The sequence below is a fragment of the Lolium rigidum genome, chromosome 7 (assembly GCF_022539505.1).
Source record: "Lolium rigidum isolate FL_2022 chromosome 7, APGP_CSIRO_Lrig_0.1, whole genome shotgun sequence".
Taxonomy (NCBI): domain Eukaryota; kingdom Viridiplantae; phylum Streptophyta; class Magnoliopsida; order Poales; family Poaceae; genus Lolium; species Lolium rigidum.
Genome location: NC_061514.1, coordinates 110447502 through 110460120, shown reverse-complemented (window position 1 = coordinate 110460120; position 12619 = coordinate 110447502). Strand labels below are relative to the sequence as shown.

At 47.6% G+C, this 12619-nt stretch overlaps 1 pseudogene; it reads left to right on the top strand.

Annotated features, from left to right (window-relative positions):
• Positions 1 to 7537: 7537 nt before the first annotated feature.
• Positions 7538 to 12619, top strand: part of LOC124671835 — a 22614-nt pseudogene continuing 17532 nt past the window's right edge.

The window sequence follows — 12619 nt, the reverse complement described above, 5'->3', positions numbered from 1 at the left end:
ACAACTACATCCTCGGACATAGCGCCAATGTTTTATCCCTAGTGGCAACAAGCACAACATAACCTTAGAACTTTCTCGTCACTCGTCCTAGTGTCAATGCGGGCATGAACCCACTATCGAGCATAAGTACTCCCTCTTGGAGTTAAAAGTAAAAACTTGGCCAGAGCCTCTACTAGAAACGGAGAGCATGCAAGATCATAAACAACACATGTATAATAACTTGATAATTAACATGACATAGTATTCTCTATCCATCGGATCCCGACAAACACAACATATAGAATTACATATAGATGATCTTGATCATGTTAGGCAGCTCACAAGATCCGACAATGAAGCACAATGAGGAGAAGACAACCATCTAGCTACTGCTATGGACCCATAGTACAGGGGTAGACTACTCACTCATCACTCCGGAGGCGACCATGGCGGTGTAGAGTCCTCCGGGAGATGATTCCCCTCTCCGGCAGGGTGCCGGAGGCGATCTCCTGGATCCCCCGAGATGGGATCGGCGGCGACGGCGTCTCAGTAAGGTTTTCCGTATCGTGGCTCTCGGTACTGGGGGTTTCGTCACGGAGGCTTTAAGTAGGCGGAAGGGTAGGTCAAGAGGCGGCACGAGGGCCCCACACCACAGGGCCGCGCGGCCAAGGGGGGGCCGCGCCGCCCTAGGGTGTGGCCCCTCCGTGGCCCCTCTTCGTCTCTCCTTCGGACTTCTGGAAGCTTCGTGGAAAAATAGGCCCCCGGGCTTTAATTTCGTCCAATTCCGAGAATATTTCGTTACTAGGATTTCGAAACCAAAAACAGCAGAAAACAAGAATCGGCACTTCGGCATCTTGTTAATAGGTTAGTTCCAGAAAATGCACAAATATGACATAAAGTGTGCATAAAACATGTAGGTATCATCAATAATATGGCATAGAACATAAGAAATTATCGATACGTCGGAGACGTATCAGCGCCGACGTCGCCCAACTCGTACGACTCTTTCTTCCATAATCCGTAGCGCCTACATTGTGTTCGATGAAATGACTCTGCTTCCTTTGGTTAGTTTGATAGGGCCATGGATATGTACTCGAGGAACTCGGATGGGCATAAGCCGTTCGCGCTGATGCATTGCTATAGGAAGCTCAAAGGGAATGAGAAATGGCGGTTGACGCGCCTGTCGCTGTCCAAGGGGAAGGACGCCATTGATCTGGACGCGCCGCTGGCAACTTCGACAGGGCGTCCCTACTGGCAACAAGGCTGCCAAGGCCGCCTTGGCCGACGCTGCGTCGTCCGAGAAGACGCGAGCGTCGATCACGAAATGCCTCGCCGACGTCTCCTCGACCTTTATCTCCCGCGACAAGAAGGCCGACGAAAGGTGGGCCGAGCTGCTCAAGAGGCAAGAGGAGAAGCTGGAGCTCAAGAAACGCAGGGACGACATGTCCCTGCTCGAGAACGTCGACGGAGGGAATGTCTCCCCGGACGCGAGCGGCGCACAACTTCTTCAAAGGCCAGATCCTCGACGACATCGAAGCCAAAATGGCGGCGGCGGACGCGGCGGCCCCGGCAGCGGCATCGGCGGCAGCGGCAGGTGCAGCAAGAGCAGGCCGACGCGTCTTCTATCGCTACACCTGCGTCGGCCTCTCGCGTAGGCGACGGAGCAGACGAACCATGCACAGCAACAGGCAGATCGCGACGAGGTCATCGTGCTCGACGGGCCTGCGTCGACTCAGGATACGACGCCGTCGCCCAACCCCTTTCCCTTCTTCTAATTTGCATGCACCACCGGTCTATAATATGATCGCGCGCCCAGTACTTTGATCGATCGCCGCTACTCTGATCGCGACGAATCGGCGGGAACGATCTCTTTTGAATGCATCTATTTGAATTTTTGATTGGGGGCGGCGTTTGGGGGACGCGTCCCCCAAACGCGGCACGAACAAAACACGTCCCCCAAATACTCGATCCGGCACGGTTTGGGGGACGGTTTGGGGGACGCGACTGGAGATGCTCTTAGTTTGTCGCTTACACAGTCGTGTCACAGCGTCACCCGTCTTATTGGACGGTGCGGCTGCTATCACTGACGCATTGCACACCGGTCTCGTGTCGTCGCTCGTCCTCAGCGAGACCGACGTATCTATACCTAATAATAAAAGAGCTAAGGTTTCTGCCAAAAAGTTTCGTCAACGCTTTTTTTGGGACCGTTTTGCCCTTCCACCAAAACCCATATTACGCACTTTTGCCAGTACCGGTTCGTTCGTTATGTTTCTCCCATCTAACAAACAAACCCGCTCGCGTCGATCAGAATATGATCAGAATATGGACTGCCAAACGAACCCGCTCGCGTGGATCGGAATATGGGCTGTCGTGTGGGCCGGAGCAGTTGATGCCGCGTCGCCCGAACGGGCTGGTATTTTCGTCCATTGAATCAAACACGTACAAGATGGGATCTCTGGGCGACGGAAACAAGTGACGTACAAGACGATCTAAGCTAGATCTGATCGCATTCTTCTAGCCAGAGGGAAAAAACGGATGGAGAGTGAACCACAAAAATAAGGCCCACTTCACGCACCGGCCCAGAACCTTGCACCTCCTGTACAATTTACTCCGTTGATTTGCAAAATAACCAAGCTAGGTTCTATTCGTACGAATTAGACTCACGTTTTAGTCCCACCTTGCGTTCTTGCACCAAGTACCACCGGTTTATATACGTCTGCAAATTGCCTTGTCACAAGGTGAGTCGGAAATTAAAAAGTAGCAGCAAATCGGGATGGATGATGCCTTGCTGGACGGGACGGAAAGGATGTGGCGAGAGCTTCTCCGAAGAGCAGCAAATCGGGATGGATTGACGGAAAGGATGTGGCGAGAGTTGCTCCGAAGAGCAGCAAAGACCTTGGACGCACACGCACAGTTGGGTTGGAGGATGCCATGCGAGAGAAGCGGCAGCAACAGCGGCATGATTCCGTGGGCGCGGATAGAATTTACTACGGAGTACAACGAACCAGAAATATGATGAACTGCGAAGGAAAAAACGCTCAGCCCGAGCAGCCGAACATCATCCGTTCACACTTTTTTTTGTTGAATGTAAATTAATTATCTAAGTGCAATCATAGCAATACTTAATATTTTCTTCTTCAATGACAGCATATAATACGGAAAGTGCTTCACCGAGTTACAAAGACGTCGGGCACCAATAAAAGAAAGCACCAGCATAAATGCAAGAGAAAGGAAGCACCTCGGAGAAAAATGAAGAGGGGGGAAAGGGCGTCATTGTTGAGCAAGAAAAGGAGCCGGATCCGAATGACGGTGAATAGGAACATTGGGGGGGGGGGGCATGCGCTTGTGGACTATGGAGGAAAAATAGTTGACATGTATATTACAAACCCTACCACCGCTTAAGTGAAAAACGGTTTGGTCGTCGCTGGGTTTCTCGTAAGGTCGCTGATCGCTCCTACGTGGGTCTGCTTCGTATCAATGGGTCACAAGATACACGAGCGGTCTAACTAAAATCGTCAGCGAAAAATCATGCAAAGTGGGCACTGGAGGCGACATGGCTCGGTAGAGCCTGTCTTTTGTGTGGTCGGAACAAATACAAGTTGCACATGATAAAGTATTAAAGTTGGCTTCACAACGCGATGAACATTAATTATGAAATTAAATCAATTTTAAGAGTTTGGAGATGGAAAACAGAAAAAAAGTCTCATGGGAAAATTATTCAACACCAGGCAATATAATGGGTAAAGAGAAGCTGCCGCCTTCGAATTAAGTTTGAGATTAATCCATCAAAATATAAACATAATTGTTGTGGCAAAATAGATGTCGGTGGATCCCCGAGGTGGACGCTGGGGAGGCGCTGGTTGGTAGGTGAGGCTCGATAAATATCAACCGGTAGCAATTTAAGGACATATTCGCTATTAATAACAAATATATTTGTTTTACTTAATTATATAGGCTTAACATTTGGTCTATCCGTAGCAACCGCATGGCCCCACGTATTTACAAAGTTCTACTCCTACATAAACCGGTCAGATCGTCCCTTCGGGGATATCTAATAAATTGGTCAGATCTCCGCTCATCGTTGTTTCCCCTCGATTTCCGTTGGTGATGTCTCAGCGGCAAGCAAAGACTTCGGGGGACAAAGCGCTAGAGATGGATAGCCGACCAAAATCTACTGCCGCCACCCACAAGATCCACTTCGCCGGTTCGGCATCGTTCGTGTTCCTCTCCCGGTGCAACGCACGGGCACTTTTGCTAGTCTATCGCGTATGGGAGCCGGGAGTGAAGGGACAAACCCAAATATGCTCGCTCGGTCGACACAGGATTAGTTCGGTACAAAAGGACGATGTGGTAGACTGTAGTGCCAGTACCGGACCTTGACGAGTCGCCGTCAAAGCAGAAGCAGGAGACTAATTTGTTTTGCTTTGTTCGTAATAAGCAGTTTTTTTTTCTATATTATCTTTTACAAAGAAAAGATTTTTGGCTTGCTCCGGAAGGTGCTTAAGAACCAACCTCTGGATATATGGTTAGAAAAATAGTGACACCCACAATACACTGTAATTTAAACCTTAGGTTTGATGTCTCATAAATAAGAAATATTTTTTTCAGTGGAATATGACGTTCCCCTCAATAGCGAGATGTTTGTGTTAACTTCGTTAATCTTAAGACATGACCGATCAGTTTGTGGATATATAGTTAAGAGAACATTGGCATCCACAATATACTAGAATTCAAACCCCACGTTAGTACCTGCCAGCGTCCGTGTGCACGTTCAACGTGTGTCCCACATGATGGTTCGACTGGTTTACTTCTTCCTCACTGACCTCTTTGGATTCAGCGACCAAGACAATGTCCGAGTTCTTACTTCTTCCTCGCTGACCTCTTCGGATTTTGCGACCTAGACTATGTCCGAGTTTTTAGCGCTGGCTTACTTCTTATTCCTCGCTGATCTCTCCGGATTCGACGGCCTCGACTATGTCCGAGTTTTTCATCGCCTGCTTAGTTCTTCCTCGCTGGCCTCTTTGGATCCGGTGACATCGACTATGTCCGAGTTCTTCATGGTCGGCTTATTTCTTCCTCGCTAGCCTCTTTGAATTCGACGACCTCGACTATGCCCGAGTTCTTCATCATTGGGTTATTTCTTCCTCTCTGACCTCTTCAGATTTGGCGCCCATGGTCAACCTCAACAACAAAGCTACGATGAGGATCGACCTTCCCAGCCACGATATATATGAGTCACTTCTCTTTCCATGCACTACTACATATTCCATATTGGCATATTCAGATATGTCAGATGTGCTTAGTTTTTATGTATATGATTAAATCTGCAAGTGCATACGTGTTGTTATTATCGGAAATTAAACTCATTAAAAAATTGCCTAATATTATAACATTCTTTGTCCAACTTCTATCAATAAACATATCTAAACTACATTATTGTGTATGTATGAAAAAAGTCGGTATTCAGAAATCAGAAGGTTCGTCTTTTGCGCTATTGCAGGATTCTTTTGTTATGTGTGCTAAAATGTAAATAGAACCACACTAGTAGAAAACAGACATTCATTCCCGGTCCATAAGGGCTGTCAGTCCCGGTTTTTCAACCGGGTCTAAACAGTCGGGGCTAAAGGCTCAACCCTTTAGTCCCAGTTCAAATATACACCGAGACCAAAGACCCCGCCACGTGGTGCAGCCAGGGAGCTCGTGGTGGAAGACCTTTGGTCCCGGTTCGTGAGACGAACCGGGATTAGAGGGTCTCTGCCGCGGCAGAGAAAATGGCCGTTTCTCTGCCGCGGCAGAGGTTTAGGGTGGATCAGCATTTCTCTGCCGCGGCAGAGATTCAGGGTTTTATGTTATTCATTCAATTCTGCAATGCATATATCATTCAAGAAACCACAAACATCATCATAAACATATAGACATCGTCATGAAATACAGTACACGTAATGCATGTTTACAATATAAAGTCGAACCTCTTTACTATATCTATCTCATATATGCCTAACGTCAATCAAACATGAACTCCCGATGGTATTCTCCAGTTCGAGCTATGACCTCGCTAAGAAAGAATCCCGCAAGTTTTTCTTGAATTGCTCGTATGCGATCCTCCGTTAGGAGAGAGTCCCGCATGCATGCGTTCCATCTAAATTAAAAAAAGGAGATCAATATATATGAACGGAACTTAATACTATTGATGTTAATAAAATAAGATTAATTGTGAAATATTGTTCACGTACACGAATGGCTTGTATAGTCTCGTCCGGGTCCCTGTGACAGGTTATTTCGCGAATGAACTCGCAGACGTAGTATCCACATAAGTTATTATCGGGTTCCTGCTTCAAACACTTTACCAAAAAATAGTTTGATCAAACTAACAATCAAGCATGGTATTGAAACAAAATATCAAAAAGATTCGCGGACATAGCTCTCAGGGTGCTGGACAAAAGGTCCATTTTGTACTAGTGCCACCGAGTGTGTACCCATAAAACACGCGAGCAGGAATCAGGAAAGATTGGCCACCCAGGGCTTTTGCAGATTCCTTGCACAAGTACACATTCCCCTTCACATCTCCAAATACGACGGCGAATAATGGCCCATGGACATGGTGGAGGTGTATGCGAGCTCGATTGGAACGTATGAGGGTGTGGTGCCGTATACATTGGCACCCACCAGTCACCCATCATCGACTGGTCCACAAGAAGCCATTGCACGCACAATGCACGGCACAACGGATATGCCACTGCACGGCGCGATCATGCACGCCATGGTGTGGTGCCGTACACATCGGCCAACCGCCGGTCCCTGCCTCCTCCATCGGCCTCCCCGGTGACAGGAGCGGACGGGGACCCCGGAGTGTCGGCACTGGACATTAGTTAGATTTGGCCAAATGCTTTCTTGGGGTGCTGCTTATGTGGAGGAGACTACATCGCATCGAAATAATTTGCATTTGCTTCTCCTCCATATCGACGTCGCCCAATCGGTGGCGCTAGGAGATACGTGGCATGGTCGTCTCGCCGGTCTCTAGATCCGGTGAGATTCGTATCTTCTGGTAGTTGTTCGGCGCTCTCAGGTGTGTGTGTGTGGGGGGGGGGGGGGGCGTTGACTGTTGCAGTTATGTGCGCGTCTTGCAATTGGGCGGGAAGACGAGGACATGTACCGGTTTTCCTCTTCTTAGACTGAGGCGTGCGGCGATGTCTAGCGCTAATCGCTTATGACGACCCGGTTCATGGGCCCGGGCCGACTCCCAGCCCTCTAGATCACCATCGCCACCGTCGTCGTCGCGCCCCTGCTTGCAATAGACACCGCAGCCTGTCCAGGAACCGCCGCACAACTGCCCCGCCCGCAATGTGTTCGTCGGATTTCCGTGATGGACAACAACGACGAGATGATGGTGTAGCTATTCACGGAGGAGCAGAATGCTGAGGCTGTCCGGCGAAAAAAGCAACAACTGATTCTGACGAGCTTGCTCCGCGTTTGCCAGCCTTTGTTCGGCGTGCCTCGACGCGGTGGCCCAAAGCCAGGCAAGAGGAGGAACACCAACCGGCATCTTCAAGCCAACGCAATGCCTCTTGATGCTGAATACTTCGCCGACGACGCGACTAATTCGCTGAAGGAATTTCGGCGCCGGTTTAGGATGAACAAGGATCTGTTCATGAAGATTGTCTATGGCATCAGGGAGTACGATGACTGGTTCATGATCAAGCAAGATTGTACATGTTTGTGGGGGCTTACCTCAATCCAGAAGTGCACTGCTGCAATGTGCTTTCTTGCATACAGAGTTCCTCCAGATACATCCAATAACTATCTGCGGATGGCGGAGTCGACATGTTCACAGACTCTCTATAGGTTTTGCCAAGATGTCATACCAGTGTTTGGTAAAGACTATTTGAGAGTACCAAGAGCAGATGATACAACTCGGATCCTGGAATAAAATGCAGCATGAGGGCTTCATGGGATGCTCGAAAGCATTGACTTTATGCATTGGGGCCGAAAGAATTGCATTTTTTCTTAGCAAGGGATCTACAAGAGGCATACTGGTGAGTGCAGTGTTATTCTCGAGATGGTGGCAGACCATGACCTCTGGATTTGGTATGCTTTTTTTTTGGCATGGCAGAACAAACAATCAAATAACGTGCCACAACGCTCTCCAATGTTTTCCAGGCTAGCTGAGGGACAAGCTCCTGCCGTGAACTTTGAGGTAAACGGTCACGCATACAACAAGGGGTACTATCTAGCTGATGGTATCTACCCAACGTATGCTACATTTGTGAAGACAATCCAGTCTTTAGCTTCGTAGATGGACACTTATTTTGTAGCATGCCAGGAAGCAGCTCGCAAGGATGTTGAGCGTGCTTTGGGGGTCCTTCAGCAGTGTTTCGCCATTGTCAGGTACCCTGCTCTCACTTGGTCTGAGTCTCAGATGTGGGAGGTGATGAACGTATGTGTGATCATGCACAACATGATCATTGAGAGCGAGGGCGACGAACCTGTGCATGATGATCAACCATTTAATTATCAAGGCCTCTTGCTGAGGTAGAGCATTTACCCCAAGAACTTGGCGCTTTTCTTCACATGCATCAGGAAATTCGAGATGCAGGTGTTCATGCTCAATTTCAGGCGGATCTGGCTGCGCATTTATGGGCAAGGAGAGCAGCCGCCAACAATGCATGATTTAATTTGAATTATTGTATGAATAATTTAATTTCTATTTGTGTGATTGTACGAATAATTAAAATATTGTATGAATAATTAATTTCTATTTGTGTGATTGTATGAATAATAAAATATAGTATGAATAATTTATGTGATTGATATGTTGTTTCAAAATATTGTAAAAAGAAAAGAAAAAGTTTTTGAGGCCGCCGTATCAGGAGCGTCGATATGGAACAACACCCCTAAATAGAGGATGCATTGCCGAGGGCCACCATACAGCAGTACCGGCACCCATGGCGGTGCCTATTTGGGGGGGGGCACAGTGGAGATGCTCTTATAAATTGATCGGGTTTTCGTCAGCTCTCTCATTGTCTGACATCGCTTCTAGAAGCCATGCCGCCATTCATTTAGACATAGCAGTTTGACCTGCAATATTTAAGTACTCCGGCCAGTATTCTGTCAACTATTTTACTACTAGTATTATGAAGCTGGAACGAAGCTGATTTATGGTACGCGTGGCGAGATGTCGGAAAGTATGTTTGACTTCCGAGCGGAATCCGCATGCATGGCCTTGGTCGCCAAGCAACTGCAACAGCGGAACAGCTTGCTTGTCAAGGAAAAATCAACCGGTGACTGGTGAGGCTGCAGAGAGGGACGTTCGTCCTACGTGCGAGCAAATGTTACTTTGCCGCCAAGCTGCTCGCCAGTGCTTGATTTATTATTCGTAGTCTCTCAGTTTCTGAACTGCTTAAGCATGGCGTGCTGAACGGCACTGAGTCTATGCATGTGATTCGCGTGTCAACAAATGAAGCATGGGAGAAGCACAGGGGGAAGTTGCTCGCTTGATACTTCTCATACTCCGTATATGTTTTTCATTTCATTTTAAAAAGGAAAATGCTGTTGGAGTAGAACCTTCCGTGCGTACTATTACCTCCGCTCGTGTTTAATCGACGGGAGGAGCCACTTTTCTGAACCATTCGTTTCAATTTAATCCGAACGGAGAAAGTACGTGCCAAAGGTAACAGTTATAAGCACGGCAAAAGATTCGCCATGGATGTTGGTGTTAAAATACGCTGCATAGTTACTTTCCTCAGCTCGAACTTTTGAAATAGTTGGCTAGCTCATCTATACGTTCTTTATGGTATTAGAGTAAAAAAAAAGTCTCAAGATCAAATCATGTCCAAGTCCAACGCACTATTAATATAAAATAAAATAGTTGCGATCTGTTATAAAGTCTCGTGATTAAATCCTACCAAATGCAATATTAGTATAAAATAGTTGCAATCCAACCTTGATCCTTTGTCTTAGCCTAGATAGGAGAGGAAGTGTTAGAATACATTATCTTAGCTCTTTTCATCAATTTCGGTTTTTTTTTTGAACAGGGAAGGGACCCCAAGGTTCTAGAACTAGCATTAATAAACAAAATTATTGCAATAATACAGGAAGGGCCAGAATGAAAAAAAATTACAACCATGTCCCTCTGATTTGCAAAAAGGACCCTAGAATAAATTTCAAAACGCTATCGGGTCCTCTTGCTAATCCCGACCTCGCCGGCGATGCGCCACCATCACCGGCCGCGTCCTTGCCATCGATAGGCAAGGTGATGAGGGCCTCCCGCCTGAGGTTGAAGGAGGGGCGACGAGCAGATCCGACGAAGCATGTAGAAGCTGAAGAAATAGTCGCGCCACCCAAGAAGCAAGCTATATTGGATTTCGAAGGTCACCATGAATCCAGGTACAGGAGAGGTCGTTGCAATAGCTGATGAAGAGATGAGGTTGCCGTAGCTAGTACAGAGCCCGAGCAAGAGACGTAGTACACACGTCCCTTCTCGCCAGAGCTCAAAATCTGCAGAGAACATGGGTTCTCTTCCCCGCCGCCGGCTTCACGGCCGGCCAGTGGAATAACACCTCTTACCTGGAGAATCTGGAGATCTCACCGCCAACGCTGCGAATCAGAACTAGCCACGGCTTGCGCCCTTCCCTCGCCTCCAGGGCCGGCCAGAGGGTGCCCACCAGTGTCTTCGCTCCACCGCAGCAGATGGCAACAACAACTGGTCTTATTGCCACGAGCGGTGCTCCTCTCCTCGCCTCCCACTCCGACCAGAAGAGCAAGGACATGACGAGGAGGAACCCTAGCATCAAGATCTGACCAAAGAGATCCCGATTTCCACTCGAACCAACGGGCAGAGCGCCCAAACTTGGGACAAAGCCCAAAACCAAACACCTACTACTACTAGCATTGTTGGAGATATGCCCAAGAGTCAATAATAAAATGGTTATTATAATATATCTTTGAGTTTATGATAATGTTTACATACCATGCTATAATTGTATTAACCGAAACATTGATACATGTGTGTTATGTGAACAACAAGGAGTCCCTAGTAAGCCTCTTGTATAACTAGCTTGTTTATTAATAGATGATCATAGTTTCATGATCATGAACATTGGATGTTATTAATAACAAGGTTATGTCATTATATGAATGATGTAATGGACACACCCAATTAAGCGTAGCATAAGATCACGTCATTAAGTTATTTGCTATAAGCTTTCGATACATAGTTACCTAGTCCTTTCGACCATGAGATCATGTAAATCACTTATATCGGAAAGGTACTTTGATTACATCAAACACCACTGCGTAAATGGGTGGTTATAAAGGTGGGATTAAGTATCCGGAAAGTATGAGTTGAGGCATATGGATCAACGAGTGGGATTTGTCCATCCCAATGACGGATAGATATACTCTCGGGCCCTCTCGGTGGAATGTCGTCTAATAGCTTGCAAGCATATGAATGGTTCATAAGAGACCACATACCACGGTACGAGTAAAGAGTACTTGTCATGAGACGAGGTTGAACGAGGTATAGAGATACCGATGATCAAACCTCGGACAAGTAAAATATCGCGTGACAAAGGGAATCGGTATCGTATGTAAATGGTTCAGTCGATCACTAAAGTCATCGTTGAATATATGGGAGCCATTATGGATCTCCAGATCCCGCTATTGGTTATTGGTCGGAGAGAAGTCTCAACCATGTCTACGTAGTTCGCGAACCGTAGGGTGACACACTTAAGGTTTGATGTCGTTTAAGTAGATATGGAATGGAGTTCGAAGTTTTGTTCGGAGTCTCGGATGGGATCCAGGACATCACGAGGAGTTCCGGAATGGTCCGGAGAATAAGATTCATATATAGGAAGTCACTTTCCAAGTTTGGAAATGATCCGGTGAATTTATGGAAGGTGGTTTCTAGAATTATCCGGAATAAATCACTATGGAAGGAGGAGTCCCGGAGGGACTCCACAAACCCTAACCAGCCAACCAAGTGGGAGGGTGGAGTCCATGATGGATTCCACCTCCTTGGCCGGCCAAGAAAAGAGGGAAGGGGAGAGTCCCCTGTCCCTCTAGGTTTCGTCCATAAGGCGAGTTTTTTGTTGGGGTCTTATTCGAAGACTTTGGGCAAACCCTTAGGGTTCCACCTATATAATGAGGAGGAGAGGGAGAGGGGCAGCCATGGCTTGGCCGCACCACCCCTACCCCCTTGAGGCCAGCGCCCATAGCCCCCTCTCCCCAAACCCTAGCCTCCCCTCCTCCACATACAAACGCCCGCAGCGCATAGGCGAAGCCCTGCCGGAGTTCTCCACCACCACCGCCACCACGCCGTCGTGCTGCCGGGATTCCGAGGAGGATCTACTACTTCCGCTGCCCGCTAGAACGAGGAGAAGGACGTCGTCTTCATCAACACCGAACGTGTGACCGAGTACGGAGGTGCTGCCCGATTGTGGCACCGTCAAGATCTTCTACGTGCTTTTGAAAGCGGCAAGTGATCGTCTACCGCAGCAACGAGAGCCTCCTCTTGTAGGCTTTGGAAATCTTCAAGGGTTAGTCTCGTTCATCCCCTTGTTGCTCCCATCTTCTAGATTGCATCTTGGCTTGGATTGCGTTCTCGCGGTAGGAAAATTTTTGTTTTCTATGCTACGAATCCCTA